This window comes from Brassica napus, chromosome C8 (genome assembly GCF_020379485.1).
Source record: "Brassica napus cultivar Da-Ae chromosome C8, Da-Ae, whole genome shotgun sequence".
Lineage (NCBI taxonomy): Eukaryota > Viridiplantae > Streptophyta > Magnoliopsida > Brassicales > Brassicaceae > Brassica > Brassica napus.
This window is the reverse complement of record NC_063451.1, coordinates 39,645,556-39,654,380: the sequence shown is the minus strand read 5'-3', so window position 1 is coordinate 39,654,380 and position 8,825 is coordinate 39,645,556. Positions and strand designations below refer to the sequence as shown.

The window sequence follows — 8,825 nt, the reverse complement described above, 5'->3', positions numbered from 1 at the left end:
TGAATAATCAAGAAACCCATCCTCGTCGATCGTTTGTATGATCAAGATTTGATAATTGGATGTCTAGATACGACCTAGTTATGTTCCTTTTCCTGTATTGTATGTAACTCTTGCATGAGCAATTCCAATACAGAAAGCCCGAGGATGAAATCTTCTTTTGCAACAAATGTATCAGCAAACTAGCGGCTAGCTCCAAATATTGTGAAAGATTTTGAAACCTCAACTTTATATGAATAATTAAATGTTACGAAGTGCTTTTATGACATAATACTATCCCGTACAATGTTTTTGTGCAAAAAGAAAAACAGCATATGAAGATTATATTCTTTATACATTCACCCGAAAATGAAAAGAAAAAAAGCATAATTCTATACGTAGAAGAGAGCAAAAGAACAGAAACCAAAATCAGAAATCATGGAAAAATAAAGCAAAAGAGATGTGAAGGCTCCTTTACTTATGCGTAGCTATTAGCTGGCATTCTTCAAAAAAGAAAGCCTGCTAATTTCATTTTCTTTTATTTTTTTGAATAAATAAGGAAAATATTTATTTATTTGCAACTTTAATTGGTGTTCGAATATATTACATTTTATTATTTTGCCCAAGAAATATATTTAATTATTTATATAGTTCGTTATAGGCTTATAGCTGAATAATACAGAACAAATAAAGCATAAGTGTATAATGAAGTCCCGAATAGGGGTACTATTGTAAATAAGCTCGACTCTGGCCACGTGCAGAGAGTGACCATGCCAGCTGTTTCTTAACCTCTTTGCTACAGTTGCCAGCTAAGCACGCCGAATGTATTAACGCCGTCTAATAAATTTAAACGGAGTAATCCCCGCTAAACCGGACGGAATAAAGAGAGAGCGGTCCCATATTTCCGCCAAACCAATATGGGCGACGGACATGTCCCCATACCAAACGGTCCGTGACATGAGTGGCTCCAAATTTCGGATCAATCAAACCGGCTTTTTTCAACTTTGACCAGAACTAGAATGTAGAAACATCAAAGTACATATTCATAACAAAAAAAAAAATTGGTCCCCAAATAAAAATAATCATTAACCGATGGGCACCTTTCACATACTAATAATAAGGAATATTTAAAACTCATTATTGATTTTATTCATTGCATATATACAATATTTTTTTTTCTTCTTTCTTTTTGTATATTAAACTTTTTTTTTTGATAAACCATATCGGCTGATCCGGTCGGCCCCGGGAGGAACGCACTTAGTACTACAGAATGGACTAGTCCGAAAGCGTACCACACTGCATGATCCGAGTTTGGAATACCTTCCGACTAATGACAGGAGATGGACCAATCATCTGTTATGGCCATCATGTAAACCACTTGGGTCGAATCCCAAATTCACACTGGCGAAGTAGCGATAATTTAGTTCCATGGAATCGAACCCATGACTGATGTGGGTACACATCAAGTCCCAGAAGATTGTATATTAAACCTTGTTTTGGCGCTGGAAGTGAAAAAACTTAAAACATACGGAACACCTATCATTTAGGAACTACATTACAACCATTTTTCTCAAAAGAAAAACTACACTACAACAATTTTTAAAAACATATTAAATTATAAAAGATGTATAGGTATCTTGGAGTTACTATATAAATAGAAAGTATAGATTAGGTTCTAAAAACAATGAGAGAATTAATCCCATGTCAATACCATGTGGCCAAATCATTTTTCCATAAAAGGATTAAACAAAATACCAAATAATATTGATGTTGGCCGCAATTTATGACCCAATCAGAATCGATAAAAGTGGAATGGTGAGTAAAATTGTAATTATGAGTGAGTGGTTAGAAGGTAATTATTATGGTTTTACATCTTCTTAGACCATCATGCTCGGTGATTACTGATTAGAATAATAAACAAAAAGTTGTACTATTAAAAACACAAAGGAGAAATCAGAAGAAAAAACAAAAAAAAAAAACAAAGAGGAGAAAATCCCCTTTTCCTCCCGTTGGGGAACATACTATATACATAATTAATTTTACTTATAAGAAAATTAGTTAAAATAATGCTCCTAATGTTTCAAGGCATGGTCTTAATTGTTAGTGGCGTGCTGGAAGAACAAGGACCCGCATATATAGGTATTTTAAGAATCGAACATGACGTGTGCTCAATTGTTATCCAATCAAAAATTTGACGACGCAAAACAACGAAATAAGAAAAAGAGTATACAATAAAAGGTAAAAAAAAACACATGACGACAAGAAAAACACACATGAACTTCGTTAATCGTTATGAAAAATACACCGAATGCATAAGTAGTCTACGTGAATATTTTTTAACTTTTAAGTATTGTTTATATGTCTAAAAGTATATAAGAACTGAAGAACTTAATACTATCTTAAACATCTCGCCATGTCGGATATACGGGATGATAATTTTGTTGTGTGTTTCTAATGTTCACTAGAAATAATGTTCACCAAATGACGACGGTTGTATTAAAAATACTCACATAGGTTGATTCTTCGATCTCAATTTTATTAATATCGAGCTGGAGATTTTTATTTATTGAAGGATCTACTTGCTTACAGGATTAACTAGACGTCACAACGATCTAGGCACCTAATAGAAAAATATATGTATAGTTCCAGCAATTATATATGTAATATTCTGATTTGGTCTAACGGTATATGTAATTAACAGAGTAAATAAACAAAATGATTCTTGATAGTATATACAACGACAAATAAACCACGTATGTGTATTATCTGTTTAAATTGTTTTTTTTTAATTAACGACAAACAATGCTTGGCTATCTGGTCATTAAGGGTATCCAATGTTTCATCATTCATATTTTTATCTCATAACGAAATGATGTCAGTGCAAATACAGTAAGTAAGAATATATGTAGATCGCATTACCATCCAACTCGCATTTTTTATATAAATGAAAATGTTGCACGTTTAATCGACACTGCTCTAGACAAAACTAGTTATTTATATTATCTGATCTTAAGTCTTAACTAATACATTTTTACTTTTTGATGCACACAGTTACATGTATGTGTATGTGAAGACTAATTAAAGACATGTTTTAGAGTTGTTATAATATGTTTATCAAATTGAAATTAATTATATTTTTGATGCATGTTGAAATCAATAGAGTTAATTTGGATCCTGTTATTTTTCCAAATGATAATAAAACATTGTATATATTAATTCGAGTATCAGTTATTATAGGTCCTTTTGTCAAAGTACCAATATATGAAACTACTGTTCATATCCTTTATGGTATAATTTATAAAAGGTAACGTAACCTAATACCATTAGTATTCTGTCAATATACATTTATCAATAACGGAAATGAGAAAGAGAAATATGCAAGTAGGCTTATTTATAAGATATAATAAATACAAATTATATAGTTATATTAGTAATTAAAACCATTAAACAAGTTAACAAGATTATTGCAGTGACCCTTATTGGTTGCCACCTTAGGTTTTATATGCTCGAGCATGTGAGCATATGCTCACAAGCTGTGAATCCTCTTCTTTATCATCATCAATAAACATCATTAGTAAGGAGTTTATTCAAATTGTTCTTTTTTGGTTTCTTATAATCATGAACGAGGAAAAAGTTGAAGAGCTTTTCGTATACTATGCACGATATGTGTGCTGTTTGTTTAACATTTCACATGCCGGTGTATCGAATTTAAAATATATTTCTTGTTAATCGGAACAAGTTTGATATAAACTCGAGTAAAGTTAGTTTCTGATTATATACATGTTGTTTACATGTTATTCCATAGTTTACTTCATTAGGCGGTAGAAAATAGTTAATAAACCAAGAGCACCCCGTTGAAGATATCTATATCAAATTATCTAAAAGTATATTTATGTATATGTATATATTATATATGTGTATATAACTGTGGGGTTCTAAAATTTACGGAAAACGTAACCAAAAATATCACCTTAACTAGTTTTTTTGGGTTACGATTTCCGTAAAGCTTAGAACCCCGCATTTGCATACACATAAATAATATATAGGTAAATATACTTTTAGATGCTCGAGGTAGATACACAAACGGCGGTGCTCTAATAACATTAATATACGAAGGTCGAGAATCTTTTACCTAAACATATATCAAAACAATATGAAAACATCTTAAGAATGTTTCATGTTAACTGTTGTTTTTTTTCCTTGATGAAAATTATTAACATGTATAGGGTTAATTGTATATGCCGAATATGATTAATGCAGATATCAAGGTTGAACTGGTATTCAAGAAGAAGAAAGAAGGTTGAACTGGTATTACTGTTGACAGAAATAGGCCATGTTCGTTTACGTGTTGCGCGACCTGCGACTAAGATTATGTTCGTTTACGTGTCGCGCGACTTGCGACTTGAGACCTGCGACTAAACCTGCGACCTGCGACTAAAACTATGTTCGTTTACGTGTCGCGCGACCTGCGATCTGCGACCTGCGACCAGTCGCGCGATCAAAATTTTTTTAATTTTAGTCGCTGTTTTTTCGGGCGACTTAAATGGGAACCCGCGACTGGTCGCGCGATCAGTCGCGCGACATCAAAACTAACAACAACTTGCGACTTGCGACTTGCGACCAATCGCAGGTCGCATGTTACGCGACAGCAAAACGAACAACAGCCTGCGACCTGAGATCAGTCGCAGGTCGCATGTCGCAGGTCGCGCGACATGTAAACGAACACGTCCATAATTACAAAACATTGGTGTCAAATCAAGATCATGTATGATTCTTGACACTAAACACCAAGATTTTGTCTTTATTAACGAACCAAAAATAATCAAATTAAAAGGGTAATGATCTCTTCATGGGATTCCATTAATTACTCAGTAAACCTTTTTCTTCAAAATTAACTAAATGTATCATAATAATTAATAGTCATGCACTTCTAGTGTTAGAATGCGCTAAACGACATATTATTTTTGGTTACTCAGTCAGCATATGTCACGGAGACTAGAGAGATGATAGATACATATTGGGTCCGATTGGTAATGGGTGTAGCTTTAAAATTTTTGCTGTAGAAAAAAATCTGTAAACTTTTTGCTGTGGCTTTTGATTTTAGTGCTGTAGAATTTTATGGAAAGCACTAAAAAATTGCTTTGGATATTTGGCTCTGTAGAGCACTTGTACAGCTGTAGGTTATTTCAAGAGCTGTATTTTCAAAAAAAATTTAAAGCTTGATTGCTCTGAATTTGGTGCTGTAGAAATAAATAGGGCTGTGGACAGCACCTACAGCAACTACCAATCACCCCCATTATAAGCTTACCCCAAAACTTTGGTTATCATCTACTATTATTTTTGGTTACTCACTTATCCGTTGAACCGAGAAGATAAAAGTTTGTTTTTAGTGTTTTTTATGGGATAAATGAACATGAAATTTGGGGAAAGAAGTATGCAATATGATTGGCTACACATGTTGGTATTATCTTTCTCTATTTCTTGAGCCACACTATCATATGATTGGAGAAAATTCTATTTATTTATTTTGATTCTTTTCTCTCTTTGTTTACATAAGCTTTATGGATTTTTTCATATCTTATTTTTAAAAAGAAAAAATGGAGGGAAAGAGAAAAGGACTTGACATATCATGAAAATGTGCAGAGGGGAGGGAGAGCACATGTCATTACATGTGATTCTAATAATTTAGATTCTTTCATTTCACAGTAAAAAGAGAGAGACAAAAGCATTGTGCTCTGCCAAGTCCTATCTTTAATTTTGAATAGAAAAGCACAAATTATTTCTGATTGTAACAATATGTATATATAATAAAATTTGGAAATTAATGACTATATAGTATATACATATATTCACTCCAATCCACTATGAATATTTTATAAACCTTATAGATATTTATATTTTTTAATAAATTTTAATAAATTTTTTTTTATCATTTGAGTTATAAACATCATAAATCTTTACCAAAAACATCATAAATTAAAATGTTTATAACTTTTTAAAAAAACATAAAATGATTTTTTATAAAAGACAAACTGCATAATAGATTTTTTAATAAAAAAGTGTCACAAAATAGCATTCAAAAAGCAAAATTTTAAAATAACATTTATTAATCAATAAAAATAAAATTATCATACACCCTAAATCCTGACTTTAATCTCATTCTTTAAATACTAAACTTAAACTTTAATCACTAAACCTTAAATCTAATATATCTTTATATATAAAGTAGTGTTTTACTCACTCCTGAGGCTGCCACATAGGACTCCACGTCACAAAGTCGTCTCCTGACGTTGTGACACGTGTCCCAGACATAAAACTCAGCGTTTCATTAATTCTGGTGCGGGCTTCGATTTTCATTTGGTGTAATCGCGTGTTTGGGCCGAATGTCGTGGTGCGGCCCGTGAAGTAGAGTTCTTCTGTAACCCTAATACCGCAGAGACGATGAATTGGCATTCTTATCTCCTCATCGTACGACGGCGACACGGTGACGTTTGTGCTTCTTCTCATCACCAATCCATTTCCAATCAAACGTTCAGATCAACTGGAAAGACAACAACGGAGACATTCTTGAATGATGTCCGAATTGGGACGAGCGGAGCTTCGATTTTGGCTAATTGATTTGTTTGGAATTTCTGGGAAGCGAGGAACACGGCGAAGGGGCATTTTAATTGGTCTATAGCTCCTGCTTATTGACGAACATGTTAGAACTCTGTGTTGATTAATTTTAGTGCTTCCATTTGTTCCTATTAACTAATACCATTCTGCGAAAGGCAACTGAGCGTGGACAAGAATACATTCTTATTATTTTCTTTGCAACAAAAAAAAAAAGAAAAGGTTCTGCAACTCCAGTTGGTGATTTTGGAAATATGAAGAAGTGCAAGCAAGAAGCTTTATCAGACATTTAATCTGCTAGAAGACTAAACGTAAGAATGTCTTAATGGATATACTCTTCTTTTATCTTTTTAAAAAGTTACCCGACTGCTCAAGTGATATACTTTAATCATTCTTTCTTTATAAAAAGTAGTAAAGAACTCAAGGTTCTTATCATCATGGAGCATAAACATCCTCTACCCATCCATGGCAAAGTTACACAGTTTTTCCACAACAATTGACGCTCAACGTAATTCTTCACAACAAAATCCTCCTCATATCAGGTTATGGCAAATCGCAGATTGTTAGATGCATCTGATGGTTATAGACTATGAGAATTATGGAATACCTAATGCCGAGTACCATTCAATTGTGAGGAGGCGGTAGAGAAGTTGATTCCATTCTCCAGGTTTCACCTTTTTCTCTCCCTCATTGATTGCTCAAGTTCCTTCTTGGAAGATTGTGTAATAACTGATTTGCTTTCTCATCAGGTGGTGCGCTGCTTTGAGGACAACGATATTTATCATGTCGGTGGCAAAGTAAATCCCACGTCTGACCTTGATTTCATCAATCTCAAACTCATTTTCTGCGACTTGGATCAGGTTACGCTTACTTATTCATTCCCTTTCTCGAACCTGGCTAAGCATAGTTTTATTAAAGCTGCTTTACTTCACCTTCTTACAAGAAATACAGATTTGTAAAATACTCGAGAGACTTACGAAATGCAAGGCAAGAGGATTCACAATCTAAAGTCAAAGAAAACTATTGTCTGAATGCCTTTGGTATAATCGTAGTGTGCTTTATAGTGATATTGCAGTAGATGTGTAGCTACGTAGTCTAGACAAGTAAATTAAGAAAACACGAAGGATCAGTTTAGCTTCTATTGATAATGGGATTTGATGTATTTGATTCACTAAATAAATGGAGTTAGAGCTTTACAAAAAAATGTTTCTTTTATTGCATATCTTTTGGCGATTTTTGACCCGTTCAAACTAATGTGTTATATATGCACACAACTGTTCTGATGGATCAAGATTTCTTGCAGGGAAATTGAGAAATTAAAATTATCTGAGATGTCAAGCAAATAAGGCGTCATTGAAGTGGCGAAGATGTGAGCAGTGCTTGCTTCTCATATACTCAACTTCAGTAGTAAACTTTTGTGATTCTCTTTATAACGACCGATGATTTGTTTGAAACCATATATGTTTTTGAATCCTCACAGTTTCATTTTAGAGCAAGATCTAAAGTGAGGTACATGTGCAGCATTTACAAGCTACACGATGAAGCCAAATACAAGGTCTTCATGCGCTGGATATCTGATGAGTCAAAATGGGAGCACCAATTTAAATGTTGTTCTAAAGATGGTGTAAAGAAATGCTGTTCTAAAGCTTCCCATATACCATGTTTTGTTCTTGGATATGATCTTGCAACTTTGAATTTAATAATTTATTATTTTGTTTGACTTAATAATTATTAAGTTGTCAAAATTCGTTTATAAAAAAATTAACAAATATTAGCTCTTTTGTCTTCTTTTTTGTTTAATAATATACAGTCGTGATACGATACATTTTTAACTAATGCACATATCATATTATGTTTTTTCTTATGTTCCATAATAAATTTCTGAAATAAAATAATAGATTATTCGGTATAACGAATAAAAACAATATAGGAGGTAATAGAATAAGTAAAAAAGCCACCGATTATATACGAAGCTGAATAATAATATTTTATAAAAACACAAGTACATTCAATATATACAAAATATAAAATAATCAATGTTTGGAGTATTAAACCTAACAACAACAATACAAACTTGAATTTACTTACTATATATAAAAAAATTGAGCAAACCTTAAGAAAATATATACCATTTCAATCATGAAATTCGTGTCATGCTAATACAACTTTATAATCTCTAAGAAGAATAATAAAAAATAAAGAATTTTAGTTAGAAGATGACATAAAAATGTATTATC

The 8,825-nt window shown here is 32.6% G+C and overlaps 1 long non-coding RNA gene across 5 annotated transcripts; it reads left to right on the top strand.

Annotated features, from left to right (window-relative positions):
• Positions 1–6,315: 6,315 nt before the first annotated feature.
• On the top strand, positions 6,316–8,366 carry LOC106433337. 5 transcript variants are annotated; one of them, XR_007327154.1, is made up of 4 exons: positions 6,316–6,899; positions 7,001–7,255; positions 7,338–7,448; positions 7,540–8,366. It is a non-coding gene; the product is annotated as an uncharacterized LOC106433337 (long non-coding RNA). The 5 variants fall into 5 exon arrangements; XR_001286573.3 differs by having other exon boundaries at positions 6,321–6,899; positions 6,998–7,255; positions 7,892–8,366; XR_001286578.3 differs by having other exon boundaries at positions 6,323–6,899; positions 7,131–7,255; positions 7,892–8,366.
• Positions 8,367–8,825: the final 459 nt, after the last annotated feature.